General features: G+C 40.9%; 1 protein-coding gene across 5 annotated transcripts in view; it reads right to left on the reverse strand.

Annotated features, from left to right (window-relative positions):
* The window catches only part of TRAPPC9 (trafficking protein particle complex subunit 9), an 825958-nt gene that overhangs the window by 195747 nt on the left and 614256 nt on the right, over window positions 1–15955 (reverse strand). The gene's annotated exons all lie outside the window — the stretch shown is intronic.

The raw sequence follows: 15955 nt of genomic DNA on the forward strand, positions 1-15955 counted from the left end.
ATGGATTTATTTTCTCTCCTTAGGCACAAAAATGCAGCATCTTTGCCAACAGATAACAAGTTTGTTTTGTTGGACAGAGTCATGAAACGTTGGTTTAATAAGGCTGAACTCTGAAGCCAATGGAATTTATCATTATGATTATTATTAATTTTTTGTATTGTGGTAGCATCTAGAGGCCCCAGTTAATGAGGAGGGTCCCATGGTTTTAGGCACTGCATGCCCATAATGCAAAGATGTTCACTAACCCAAAGAGCTTACAATTTCTTTCTCCCCTTTCAGTGTATTTATTCAAAATATTTCTGCATATTATTCATGTAAAATAGTTAAATAATACATAATTATTAAAACTATAGTTAATTATATATTGTACTCATATAAAACACCTTTTATCCCAAGATCTGACAGTGATGTACAAAAAATATTTACTAAACCTCAGAGCAAATCAACAAGCCTAGACCCAAGAATCTTAAATGAATGAGCTGAGGAGCTCTCTGGACCACTAATGTTAATTTTGGACAAATCTTGGGAATCTGGGGAAACTCCAGAGGAAAGGAGGACTGCCAATGTAGTTCCAATATTTAGAAAGAGTAAATGGGATGACTCAGGTAACTACAGGCTGATGGAGCAGTTAATTCAGGATTCTGCCAACAAAGAACTAGAGACTAAAAATATAATTATTGACAGTCAGCATGGTTTCATGGAAGGTAGGTTTTGTCAGACAAACCTGTTGCTTTTTCTGGCAGATTTACAGGTCTGGTTGCTAAAGGCACCTGTATTGCTATAGTATACTTGGAAGGTTGACTTAGTACCACATGACTTTTTGATTAAAACAACTGCATTGTATGGAATTATCAGGGCACACGTTGAGTAATTAAAAACTGGCTCACTCCGAGATCAGTTATTGGTCCAACTCTATTTTTTTAGATCTATCAAAGATCTAGATTAGTGTTTCTCCACCTCTTTGATACCAGGCACTGGCTTCCTGCCTTCTCAGGCACTTTCCTATCTGTGAGGATAATTAAACAGCTTACCAGAGGAGATGGTGGACTCATTGCTTGGAGTCTTTAGAACAAGATTATATATCTTTTTAAAGAGATGCTCCCATTCAGCTTCAGGAAGAAATTCTACAGCCTATGTGTGGAGCAAGGGGAGAGTTGGGGGGTTGGCCTAGGTGGTAGCGCTGATCCTTTCTGGCCTTGGTGTATGTGAATCTCTTGGACCCCCGGTCCATGCGCCTGTAACACTACACCCCATATTCTTCATAGAAATATGGTTATAATATGATTATAGCATAACTATATGTTCTATGCAAGGTAAGGCATGTGAGAGATCATTGAAAAGGTTATGATTAATGGAATATGTTTATCCTATTTGAATGCATGTATTATTTTGTATCTAAAGTTAGGAATATTGACTATAGAGCTGTACTACAAAAGTGTTTGCACCTGGGGAACACCAGACAGAATGCAACCAATCTGGCTGGCTAGCTGGGAACAAGTCAATGGACCATTAGGGAGAACAATAGGTCTTTGAAGATGGTAATCTCTCACCTTCCTGAGACGTTTTCCTGGGATGCTACAAAATGTCTCTGACTCATAGATGCTTTGACACTGCAGGACCATGTGATCACATACCTGGTACTGGACTCCATGATAGAATACCAGTATTTTTCCACTGAGGGGTGGGGGAGCCACACTGGAAAACAAAAGATTCCCACCATATGTAAAACCTATTCAAGGCAGGTGAGAGACATAATCAGTGTTCACTCTTCACTGAATCTCCGCCCAGGATGACTGCTGTGAACTTCTAAAAAACAAAGACAAAGGGAGGAAAAAGGACTGAGCCCACGCTGGAAAAGGTGTCTGGCCTGTAAAAGGAATACCTGGAGTTTTAAACTGCAAGCCCTCAAGAATCTCTCCAATCTGCCTAAAACAACATTTAGGGGGAGAAATTACTACTGGTTACCAGTTTCTTTAGTATCTTAAGCTTATATTTCATTTGTTTTATTTGCTGGGTAATCTCTTTTGATCTGTTTGCTAACCCTAATAATCACTTAAAATCTATCTTTTGTAGTTAATAAACTTGTTTTTGTTTTCTCTAAAACCCGTCTGTGGAATTCATAGAGGGGGGTGGGGGCAGGGGGAGAGAAGCTGTGCATATCTTCCTCCACATTGAGGGAGGAGGCGAATTTCAACAAGCTTATGCTGTACAGTTCTCTGTGCAGCACCTGACGATACAATTTTGGGTTTACACTCCAGAGGAGTGTGCACTGGAATGCTGGGCAATTCCCTAGCTGAAGCATACCCATGCAGTGCTGATTTTAGTGTCTGTGTCTTTCTGCAGCTGGGTGTGTCCCTACCTGTGTGCGCGCTGGAGGAGGCTTGAGGGCCTGGCTCAACAGGACAGTGTAAGGGAGCCCAGGCTGGTGGAACAGGCGGGCTCAGGGGTAACCCAGTTTCAAATGGCACCCCAGGGGAAACGTATCACAGCAGCATGGAGAGAACAAGATTGCCATCATTGTCCTCAACATAGTCATAACATTTGCAGCTCTTTATTAAGATAAACAAGTCTCATGCTTCAGTGATTCCTTGCAAGGGTTAGGAAGGAATATTTCTTCTCCCCCCCGCCACCCGCCCCCATCCCCTGCAATACTGGTTAAATGTATTTTTGGAGCACAGATGGGGCTCTCTTTCCTCTGAAGCATTAGAGATTGGCAACAGCTGGAGAGGGTGGGCTGGAGCTCTGAGGTGGTACAGAGAATCCTTTTTAGATGCCTAGCTGGTGTGTCTTGCTCACATGCTCAGGGTCATACTGATCACCAGAATTGGGGACAGGAAGGAATTTCCCCCCAGGTCAGATTGGTAGGGAAGTTGGATTTTTTTTCAATTCATAGCAAGGCCTGTCCTTTGCCTGCTGGAACATCTGGGCATATCCCACCTAATAAATTCCCAACCACTGCAGGGGAGTCAGGCATTGGTGGCACCTTGGTCTCTCCTGTTCTTTACCTGTGTGTTTGAGGACCGAAATATTTTGGTCTAACTGAAGTCTTTTGGCTTCATATAGATGTATCTGGATGGTCAGACCAGATGTCTGATGGTCCCATCTGGCCTTAAAGTCTATGAAACATCCCTTATGAAGTGGTTCAGCACTAGTGTATTTATTTTACAGAGGGGCACACTGAGGCACAGATGTTAAATGATTTGCCCATCGTAAGAGAGACAATGAAAGCACCAGGAACATAACTTAGGGAGCACCATTTTCCAGCCCACTCCTTTAACCACTAAACTATACTTCCTCCTGATTTCAGGTTGTGTTAAGGCAATTTTAAAAAAGATGGAACTTAAATGGGAGATCATTTTGCACAAATTTTCATGGTCATAATAAACTATAAACAAAATAGGATTTCTAACTGAGAGGAAGGTCTTATGGTTAAGGCACTGCACTGGACAGAAGATGGAGGTTCAATTTCCATCTTGACCACAAATTTATTGTGAGAATTTAGGCAAGTTGCTTATGTCTAATCCTGTACAGCACTGTGCAAAAAAGAAGCAGAGTGCATGTGAACAGAGAATCATGGGATCAGGGACATAATTTCTCTGTTCCCTAGGCCCTCATCTCCAAATGGGCTGTTAGGCATGGACACTCTAAGCATCATAATAAATAATTGTTAGCCTAATGCTAGTGGCCTATAGCTCTTCACTCCCCATAATGCTTATGCTACTTAAATAAAGGTGGTTTCAAAAAATCAATTATAAACAGCAATACAGCTTCTGCCAAATGCTGGAGACACAATGTTATTAAATCTGTCATCTTTTACCCAGTCATGCCCCAGTGAACTCCAAACATCTGTCCACATAGCAACTAAGCTCCCTTGGCTAGCCTGGGTCAGCTGACTTGGGCTTGTGGTCCTCGGATGGCAGAGCTGTACAACTGTGGTTTAGATGTTCGGGCTTGAGCTGGAGCCTGAGATCTGGGACCTCATGAGAAGGGAGGGTCTCTGAGCTTGGGCTCCAGCCTGACTTCAAACATTTACAGCCCGAGCCCTGCAAACCCGAGTCAGCTGACCCAGGCCAGCCTCAGGTGTTTAACTGCTGCAAAGGACAGTTTCTGACTAATGCAGGTTTTATAAGTGTAAATTCTACAGCCATAAATCAGATTAGGTAGATTTCAAACATCAAGCCCTAGCCTGGAGCCTTTTACTGTTCTACGGAAAGTGCCTGTCAGGGCTTTGCAGTGCCTTTTTTACATATCACATGGATACCGAGCTTACAAAAGGAAAGGTTTTACCAATGATAAAATGACAACTTCCTGCAAACTGACAAGCCAAACTCAAATAGAGAAAATTTACCTATAAAACAAAACATCTGAGAGATGTGCAAAGCAAACAAATCTACTGGAATAGATGATCTTCAGCTGAGAGTAGAAGACTATTAGAATCAAAAGTCCCCTTAACATTTTTGTCTATAGAGGAGCCGAGCTCTTCTGAAAATCTGACTCAATGTTAAATACTACAGCAATTAATGCACTCTTAAAACTTAGATAGGAGATAGCGACTGACAAAGCTGAGATAACCAATAAAGGGCCAGTCGTGGGGATGGCCTTATGATAATGACACCTATCTTGTAGGACCAGACTGAGAAGAAACAACACATTTTGCATAAGCCTTCGAACAGCCCTCAGATGGCAATGAATTCTGACACCACTAGCAATCTGACAAGACCTGGAGCCAAACTATAGCTGCATTTCTACAAAACTTCTGTGGTCTGAATGGGTCTCAAATTAAATCCAGGTTTTAAAGAAACTTCTAATACTACCGTATGAGAAGACCTGTGAGGATGCCCTAAGGGGAAAATTATTAGGAATAATTCCATTTACTGCAGGTTTGTAGCAAATAGATCAACTGAGTGAGGGTATTTGCCTGGAACGCAGCAGACCATACATTTAAAAGAAACACTACTGCACAAAATTGGGCATTCTGAAATGATTAAAGGCAATTTCTTTTTACTTAAAAAATTCTTCTTAAGTACGTCTCTTTGAGGCAGGTGACAAGAAATAAATACTGAATGCTCAACAACATGATTTCTGAGCTTATCCTCTGGAACAACATGGCACCCTCACAAGGTAGTGCATGCCATGGTTTTGGCTCGGGGCAGACCCTCCAACAGTGCCTTAACTATAGTCTCATTTCTCAAGGAAGAACCAGAGCCAGCACATGCATTCATGCAGTAATGAGGAGAGAATCTGTGTGTATTTTTTCAAAGTCTTGCGCCCTTTCTACTTCCTTACACTGCCTCAAACCAAGTGCTATACTAGGACATGTGGCTACTACTAGGACATGACCTTTGATCTATGCAGTGAAAGACTACTAGTATGTTCTTCAGTTCAAACCCCAAAGATGTTGCTAAGTTGCTTGGATAATGATCTGCATTTTCTGAAGCATTATAATCGTAGTCACCTCATTGACATATAGTCCCTATTAATATTATTAGTCAGTTATCTGGGGTTGGCTTTTCATCACTGCTATAATAATGCATGTAGTATGAGGAGGTTTGAGCAAGAAAGATTTTTGGCCATTGAAATAAATAATGCTCCACAATTTCAGAAACCAGAAGGTTATTTCAAGAGAAAATTGCCATGAAACACAGTCATTTAAATAATGACTAGCTATGCTTCCCTGCTTGATTTCTTTCCTCCTAAAATAATTTTTACTTGCTTTTAGGCAGTTGGCAACAAATAGATTTTAGCATTTGTGTCTCAAGCAAAGAGATAAATCCAGAAATTTGCTACAAAAAACGTGGAAAACAAGTGGTATCCTCTGATGTGTGCATCAAGGGCACCCAAACTTAGTCGAACAAGGGCTGCATTGGAAACTTGTCAGGAACTGAAGGGCTACCTAGAATCTGCTTGAAATGGAGCATCTTGAAATTGCTCTTCTCTCTAGTTTGAAGATGCAGCTCAGAGAGACGACAGGTCCCAGTGTGCAACATCCACATGAGCGCTCAGATCAAGATATAGCACTTTTGTGTTGGGACCTCTAGTCTTCACAGGCTGCAGTTTTCTATTAGACATGAAGGCAATCATAAATTGCATTTTAATATGTCCTGCATAATGTGTGTCATAGGTTCTGAGCTGTGGTGCGGCCAGCACCGATGAGAGTGATTTGGTCTGCGACTGTTTTGTGTTGGTCTGCTCTCTATCAGGCAAAGAGGATGGCTTGCATTTTGAGGATTTTTTTGGTCTTTGGGGACCTTGGCGGTGAAGAGACCAGTGACCTATGCAGGGAAGGGGGTTCCTGCCCTGGGATGGAAGCTGGTCTTAATGACTTCTCCATCAAGATGAGTTTCAGTCTCAGGCCTCTATCTCTGGGTGCCCTAGCTTTCAGTTTGTTACAATGGGCACATTTCTGAGGAATGTGAGCTTCCCCTAGGCAACGAACACAATGAGCGTGTCCATCTGACAGAGGCTTTGTCTCTCTGCATGTTGTGCATCTTTTAAATCCTGGTGAACCAGGCATTTTTCTAACCTAATACTAATTGTACTAAGGGATAAAGAAATAAAAACTTTTTTTTCTGGTAGGGAATGTAACTCTAATAACTGAAACTTCATGTATGTAAACTATCCTATCTCACTAATCTAGTAGAAATGAAGATTTTCAGTGGGACTGCTGAACTCCGTCTCAGGACAGGGACGGTTGAGAAGGAACTGAGGAGTCTGAGTTGTGCACGTGCTAGATGAAGCGCCAACGACATACGAGGCAGGCATTGCTGCAAAACTCTCTAAGCAAACGCACAGGGACGCACCATCACCTGGAATGGAGCACCCACAGGGACATCTCTCAAAGAAGAATCATAAATTGCATTTTAATATGCGCTGCATAATCTTGACCAACAGACCACAACCTGAAGGCCCTCAAGACATTGGCTATTGCTCGAAGTTACTAGAGAAACTATGTGCAAACTGTTCAGGCCAGAAAGATCCATTCATCCCATCTTCCCCATATAGACCCAACAATCCCATCTAACAATTTATAACCATTTAATTACAAAAAATAAATCTAGCTCATTACCTATCATGTTTACAAATGTAGTGAATCAAAACCATGGTTCAATATCTACATGCAACTTGAGAGGTAAATGAGATAAAATAGAAGCTCAGAGTTACAAACATCTTGTGAAGGGTGGTTATTCATAACTCTGAAATGTTCGTAATTCTGAACAAACCATTATGGTTGTCCTTTCAAAAGTTTACAACTGAATATTGACTTAATACAGCGTTGAAACTTTACTATGCAGAAGAAAAATGCTGCTTTCCCTTTATTTGTTAGTAGTTTATGTTTAACACAGTACCGTACTGTATTTGCTCTTTTTTGGGCAGGTGGGGAGGTCTCTGTTGCTCCCTGATCGTGTACTTCCAGTTCCAAATGAGGTGTGTGGTTGACCGGTCAGTTCCTAACTCTGATGTTCATAACTCTGAGGTTCTACTGTAGTTAAAATTGGCAGCATACCAGATTTCACTTATATCATGGCAGAGGCGGGGCAAATTTCCACTGTGACAATGAAGCTCAAAGGCGTGGGACAGCAGTGGAGATAGAGTTTTTAAGCATAAAAGTTTAGTTATGAGCTGCCTGTGAAGCTTACTGGCCAAACATATGTCCAGATAATTTACCGAGCATTCTGCCTCATGGACAGAAGACAAGCCTGATTTAGAAACTGTCTCATTCTATTGTTTTTTGCACCATGGACATTTGTCAGAGAAGGAATGAGCTTAAAGGTCATAGCTACAATATGCTCTGTTTCATTTCTAAATGAAGAGGTGAACTGGACAAGCCTCCTTAATCATGAGGGCTATCCAAATGTGAGATTTACCATCCCTTTGTTTCCAGATCTTATCAACCTAAATAACTTTGAAAACAGAAGAAGATACTGTAAATCTGGTCTGGTAGCTTTGCAGCACTATGGAGATTTGTCCAGATCTTACCTAAGTAAGAGCAGAGAGAATGTGTTAAGTGTGTGTGGTTGTTCCAGTCACATCACTTCATAACACCCAATGTTAGTTGCTACTCTAAATCACATGCAGCATATGCTACCTCCTGAAAGAATGACTTGCAAAAACAGTGAAAACAGCAACTGTCACAGAAGTGATAAGAAAACAGAATGGAAAAGGGAGTGATGATTGAATACAATAAAAAACCCACAAGACTCTCTAGATCTGTTAAGACATTTCTACAGCTTAAGTTTTTATATCAAATATTATAAAATATAAGTGGTTTTAGAGAGAAGCATCACTTTCTCTGTCTCACTTTCCCCAGTTGTAAAATAGAGATAAAAATATTTAGCTTGCTTAACTGTTTCATTCTTTTTTCCTGTTTCGAGTGTCCAACAATTCTAAAGGACTCTGACCTATGCCCAAAGTCTATTCAGGAGTGTTGAGGAAATTGAGGCACAGGGAATGGTGCACAGGTGTTTAATTGTTTTTTCTAGATCTGTATATTTCTTGTGCTAGCTTAACTGGAGTTTTGGAATCCTTTTCAAAGTCTGAGTTTGTTTTTTTCTGCTTACACATGCCCCTAAAGAGGCGAACTGTAAAGTTAAAGTATCCATGTGGTGGAATTCAGGAAAAGGAGTGCTTAATCTACTGGAGAGTTAGGGGCAGGGGGTGGCCAGCACTGGTCCTGGGGGCCTGAAGCAGCTGGGCTGTGAGGTCTCATTTCCATGAAGGGAAGGAAGTGTGCCAGAGGCCAAGGAAAGAGACAGACCTGGAATCTATTCAAAATTCAGCAAGCTTAACGCACACAGGCCTGGCACATGAGGCCTAAACCCAGCAGTTTGGTGAGTATCCAGCAGGGTAAACTCTACAAAGGCTGTGACAGATACATTGTCAGACATTCCAAATAACAAAAGAAATTAACAGGTAAATAAAATAAAAAAAAGGTTTTCTTTCTTCTACTTTTGTTTGTGTGACATTGTGTGGGATATACACAGCAGGTTAAAAGTACCGAGGTTTTTTTCAAAAAACATTAACAAGACCTATGCAGAAAAGGAACCAAGAATACTGTAGAATGAAGCAGGAGGCACAATTCCTGTGGAGGCAGTACCTATCTAGATATTTATACCACACATCAGCATGATGTAGTAATCACAATTCAAAAGTTTCTTCCATTGTCAGAGATTTTTCCTATTCCAAAGATTTCCCCCCATTTTATATACAAGAAATATTTCTCAAACTAGCAAAATCTTTCAAGATGGAAGAAACAATTTAAGCACACCTCTGGGCCTGGCTCTGGAAGGAAAGATACAGGTCTGTCTCTTCTTATGCTGGGGTTACGTTCCGCGGTCAGCGCGTAAAGCGAAAACCGCGTATAGTCAAAATTACATTGAGTGTAATGGCGGGCGGAATCGCCCGCACTACAGGAACAGTATCTAAATTGTTATTTTTCTCTTTTGTTGTTGTTTTTGCCAACTGCGTAAAGCTGAATTCGCGCATGTTAAATGTGCGTAAGATGCGACAGACCTGTATACAACAGGGTAGCAGATTCTAAGATTCTGTATAGAAATGCAAAGCTCTTTTGCTGTGTCATCCTAAACCTGCATTAAGGAAGCCAAAGTAATTACTGCTAGGTCATGCTAGTAGGTGTATCTATCTATCCATCCATCCAGTATATAAAAGGGTTGGAAGTGCCTGTCGGTTTCAAAGGGAACCATGGTGTTACTGTTTTTGAGTTACCAATGAAAGGAAACTCAGGGTCTGTGTACTCTGCTAAGGGTGGAGTAAGGACTCAGCCTGCACATAGGACCATCGTTGGTCTGCTGGACATAAAAAAGGAAAAAACAAAACCAGACCCCATATCTTCCTTAATGGGATATGTGGGGATTAACTAGTGTTTGTAAAATGCTTTGAAAATAAAAAAGGATATAGTCTGTTTAAAATATCTTAAAAATTAACACAGTACCACTGACAAATGAATATATTCTTTAGTAAAGCTCTCAGAAAAACAGCGACTCTTTTTTTGTGAGTGAAGGAGAAAGTAGATAACGTAAGGAACAATCCCAAAGCAAATAATCCAACTAATTACTAGATGCATCCAGTTCATAGCTTAAAAATAACAAATGTAGTAACCAGAAAATTTTAATTCCACAAGTAACTGCTATAGGCTGCTATATCACTCATCCAACAATGCAATAGGTTGAGGTTTTTTGGTTTGGTTTGGTTTGGTTTTTGGCAGCACACGTGATCAGCCTGTGGGTTTGATTCCACCAGTTACCAACAATCTTTCAAGAGGAACTTCCTGACTGAACAAGATGTCTCCCCTTCCTAGTAAAGGCTGTAAACTTACACACTAAAAGAACAAACAACCCTCTTCCAAATATCAGATAAAAGGAATGAATCATTGCTCAGTAAAGTTATACAGTTCCCTAGCTGCAATGAAATAGCATCCAAATATGGAATCAGATTATTCTGCATACAAATCTTTACACAGACTAGATACACAGAGCTGCCCTTGAGCAGTACAGTGTTCTCTTCCAGCTGTCTGAAAAACAAGGAATATTAGAAGCAAAAACTATCAATATCTTTGTACCTGCTGTAATATGTTTGCACACAGCACGCAGAATTCTCCAGTGCCCAGCTATGTGTTTAGAATCAATCGCCGTGGATTCAAGGGATGGTAGTAGAACTAAGGTAGCAACTTTTGAAAAACTGCTTTATTTCACCATAAAATAAAAAGTAATTATAGTAGGTTATGAATCAAAAAATATAATAGCTTTATTCATGCTTGGTGTCTCCAATACCAGTACTAACAAGGAGGGGGTGGGGGGGAAGAAACAACAAATCTCTAGACCTGCAAGCTGATGCTATTTTCTTTATATTTGTATCTATAAAGACGTGCTAATTTAAAAAGGCCTCTAGGTGCATTTACTTAATTTAAATCACCAAACACTAGCACATCCCAAACACTTCCCACTAAGCAATATATAGCTGCCATAATCCCACCACAAAGACAATATCCCCAAAGAATAGTACATGTTCCAAAAACATGGCTACTACTAAACCCATGGAAATCAGAGCCAATGTATTAGAGTGATTGTCAACATGGATATCTAGAGTTGCCCAAGGACAAGAAGTCTATGAGCCTTCAACATCAAGACAGACAAGAACTCAATAGGTCTATATTCTTGTATGTCTCACAGCATCATACATGAACAGTTCGAGCTTTCTGTGCTTATGTGAGGTTGGGTTGTTATTGTATCACTAATTTAGATGGTTATACACTAATAGTGCTGATTTCTGGAGTTGGCTTTTGAAGCAGAATGGTTTCCGAGGCTTGGCAGTGAAAGTCATTTTTTTCGTCACTGGTAAAATGTCAAAAACCTCCAAAGAGTTCAAAATGTGGTACTGATACCCTAAGCCAGATGCAAAAAAAATTATTATCCTGTATGATGTAATAAAACTGATGTAATAAACTAGTGCTAAAAAGAATTTTCCAAAATCTTAATTTCTTATCTGCTCACTCTGCATTTCTAATTTTAAATTCATTGTTTTGAAAGAAAATGAAGTAAACAACAGGCCTGTGAGACTGAATTTGGATCCCAAAGATAGTTCTTATCTAATGAAGAATAATCGGAAGAGCTGTGTATGAAATAAGACAGAATCCATTTGAGATCTTTTGCACACATCAAATCCCTTTGATTGTTCTCAAGGCCTATTGGTTAAGTGCATGAGGATGTGCTTCTAGCCTGTAAAAAACATCAGAAAACAGCGATGGTCTCTGCATTTCCAAAGTGGCATAACTACTACAAAGTGACAAGCTTAGTTATGGGATTTCTGTGTTCAGCTCCCCATTTTAAGAAGATAATCTCTAATGTTTTGTAGTGCATAAAGCATCAAAGGGCTACTGAGACTGATTAGTTCCTGAAACAAATCTGAGGTGTTCAATCAACCTCAAACTAAATATGGTTTATTGTGAATCTACAACCAAGCAAGAGACATTATACAACATATCAAAATGTTACAGGAAAAAATCTCTTTCTTCAGAAGTCTGAAAACCCTGAACTCTCTTTTTTATAGGCTCTCCAACAATATCACGTAGGGTAGGGTGCATAAATTAGTGGAAGTGTGGCTTTTAAAAGGCAGTGCATAAGGGTAGGTATTTATTAAGTGTTCAAAAAGGAGTGAGGTATGGTCTGAAGCATGGGACACAGTGAGCCAGTAACTCATTAGGGTCAATCCCAGTTCTCACTCGCTGTGCATCTCATCTCTGTTTGCTTTCCTTTCTCCATCTTTAAAATAAGAAGGGTGGGGTAATGAGGCTTTACTAGTTAATATTTGCAAAGCACTTTGAAAAGGAAAACTCCAATGTAGATGCTAAGTGATTGGGCATATATTCATGTGTATAGGCATGTCCGAGGAGCTTGCGCTCAATCCTGCAAGGTCCAGAGAATTCTGGCCCCAATCCAACAAAGCACTTAAAGACATAAATAGGCCAATTGGCTTCAGTGGGACTACTCACATGTGTATAGTTAAAGCCGAACTTAATTGCTTTGCTGGGTTGGGGCCAGAATATTCAGGACCTTACAGGATCAAGGCTTTTATTGTGGGGCATAATTTTTTATTTTTCTATTTTGTTCATAGGATCAAAGAGCGCACACCGTGATTTTCCTTCTGGGGTATGTCTACTCGCCAACTGGGAGGTATGACTACAGCATGAGTAGGCATACTTGAGCTAGCTTTGACTGAGCTTGCTAAAAATAGCAGTGAAGCCGCAGCGGCACAGGGGGCGGCATGGGCTAGCCACCCAAGTACAAACCTGCCCAGGAACCTGAGTATCTACTTGGCTGACAAGCCTGTGCTGCCATGGCTTCACTGCTATTTCTAGTGAACTAGCTCAGTCAAAGCTAGCTTGGCTATGTCTACATGTGTTGCAATTATACCTCCCAATTGCAATGTAGAAATACCCTTCTACTCTAGCCCTATTTATTTCTAAGATCAAATGATGGAATATAATGTAGCAGTCAACACAAAATGAAAACCCAACTGGACCCACTTTAAAAATACTGCATGAAGGATGACAAAATCAAAACCAAAATGACCACCAGCTGACATTCAGCTGTGACAGCAACAGAATATCAGCAAACAATTAACATTGTGGCAACATCCCCCCATTCGCACACACCTACTCAAAACCTTAAAGGAATGGAAATAAGGCCTTTGCAACACTTGAGAGTTACAGCGCAATAAAGCCACCAACAACGCTGTAACTCACTCCCCATCCACACTGGCAAGACACATACAGCGCTGTATCTCTGTGGCTACAGCGCTGCTTGTACTCCACCTCCACGAGAGGAATAAAGAGTATAGCGCTGCTGCTGCTGCTGCTGCGCTGGAGCACCAGTGTAAACAGGGAATAACTTTAGTACGCAGTGACTGACCTCCGGAAGCTTCCCATAATCCTTTTAAGTGAAGGATTTCACTCTTTGTTTTGTTGTGATGCCTCTCTGTTTTGTTGTGAACTCAGGGCTCCGGGAGCTGCTTATCAAAAAAACAAACACAGCTCTTGTTTGCTGTGAATGAGCAGAGGCAGGGGGGCTCCCTTTGGAATGCCCACAGCTAGTGTTTGCTTGAGGAGAGAAGCAGTGCGGCGGGTGGGAGGGAGGGGGGGGGTCCATTTTGGGGAGTGGCTGCTTATCTGGTCTGTGAGAAAAAAAACGAACAGCTGCTGTTTCCTTTCAGTGACTGAGGGGTGAGGGAGAGGGTCGGAACTTGCAAGGCAGGGAGCTGACACAGTGTCGGCTCCAAAAATCCACTCTCTCTCTCCCCCACGCTCCCTGTCACACCCGCCCCCCTCTTTGCAAAGCACGTTGCACCCACTTGAACGCTGGGATAGCTGCTCATAATGTACCACTCCCAATGCCGCTGCAGATGCTGCAAATGTGGCCACGACAGTGTGCTGGCAGCTGGCAGTGTGGACAGACTGCAGCACTTTCCCTACTCAGCTGTACGAAGACAGGTTTAACTTCCAGCACTGTACAGCTACAAGTGTAGCCATATCCTAAGTCATTAAAGGGAAAGACTTCAGCATTCCTTTCCACTTTCACATTACCTGCAATGATGTCAACAACACATTCCAGCACTTCCCAGCTTTCACTTCCATCTGCAGCACATCCCAAAAATAGAACATACCTCAACTCCACCAAACTTGCATCTAATGCAAAACCTTAACAGTGACCTCACGTTCTTTTATATCAATTATACCAACAGAGCAGAAGAGACTGTCATACATTCCACACAACTCAGAAGTTATTTTGCCTTAATACTACAGAGATCACTGTTTAATCACTCTGAAGTGACAAGTGGATAAGACGGGTGTTTGCCATGTTAGAGATCTGGGTTCTGGGCAGGCAGTGACTTTACATAAACTCTCTCTACTAACTTATTTAAAAAGGAGTGGGGAGATTGGCTGAACACTCTCCAGCCTATTTCCTCTAATTGTCTTCTAGGTCAGTGTTCATTGTGTTAGTCAGTAACAAGGGTAGTCAAATTACAAGGAAATTTAAATAGCCTTTTGAAGAGGTGAGATTTAAAGGGCCGGTGGTCTCCTCTTTCCTAGCTCATGGATCTTTGCCATAGGCTCCTGAGTTTCTGATGAAGGACTATCTGTCTCTTTCTGGGTTTTTGCCCCTGCAAGTGAGTGGTGGTGTTTGTGCAATTACAATTCCATGGGTTTAGCTTGGTGCACATATTTTCCAAACACTCTGAAGATGAACACTACCAAAGGGTAACTGATATTCTAGAAATTGGTGCAGGAGGAACAACAATGTGGACTAGGGACAGGTCTGAGAATGTTTCAGATTTGTTGCAAAAAAAAAAAAGGGTACAAAGAAAATGACACACTCCAGTGAAAAACTGCCAACAAGGGGATTTTAAGACTCATTACTCTATCTGGATCAATTCATTTTTCATCAAAACATCATGAGAAATTCAAATGGTGCTCTCAGTTTATATTCTGTTTTCGTTTTTTCCATTTCAATAAGATGTTTACAAAATAAAGGTACGAAACACTGTAATGTTACAAATGTGCAGACAAAATATTAAAATTAAATTAAAAAATTAAGAAAGTCAAGTCTGAGAGCACATTTCAGTAACTTAAGGGTGAAACACCATTAAAAACACTGTAACAACAATCAGGAGTGGTGGAACCATTTTTATAGTTGGGATACTGAAAGCCACTCCGTCAAACTGTAAACCCTGTATATGATGTAAACCACTTCAAGCCAGGGGGTGCAGCAGTACCCCCTGCATCCCTAGTTCCAGCTCCTATGATAATAATAAAAAATTAGAAATTAAGGACATTCAAAGTAAAATTTAACATAAAAGAAAACTCAACTTTTTAAAGTATGGAAATGCAGCAATTCCATCACCAAGGCTGTCAAGGTTCCTTCCCCACTCTGAACTTTAGGGTACAGATGTGGGGACCTGCATGGACACTTCTAAGCTTAATTACCAGTTTAGATCTGGTATCGCTGCCACCATCCAGATCCCTCCGTCTGGAACTCCCCCTTTCCTCCCAAAACCTTCCCCTCCCAGGGTAGCCTTGAGAGACTTTTCCACCAAGTTTCTGGTGAACAGGGATCCAACCCCTTGGATCTTAACACAAGGAGAATTTAACCATCCCCCACTCCTTTCCCCCACCAATTCCTGGTGAGTCCAGATCCAATCCCCTTGGATCTAAAAACAAGGAAAAATCAATCAGGTATTAAGAAAAAGGCTTTTAATTAAAGAAAAGAAAGGTAAAAGAAAACCTGGGAGAGATTAGCATACCAGCTACTCTCACAGACAACAGATTCAAAACACAGAGGCTGTTCCCCTGGACACAAATTTAGTTACACAAAAAAATACCCAAATACCCAATTTTGATAATTCCCTTAATGATACCAAGACAAGTTACAAAGAAAATAAACAT

Source organism: Mauremys reevesii, linkage group 2 (assembly GCF_016161935.1).
Source record: "Mauremys reevesii isolate NIE-2019 linkage group 2, ASM1616193v1, whole genome shotgun sequence".
In the NCBI taxonomy this organism is placed as follows: domain Eukaryota; kingdom Metazoa; phylum Chordata; order Testudines; family Geoemydidae; genus Mauremys; species Mauremys reevesii.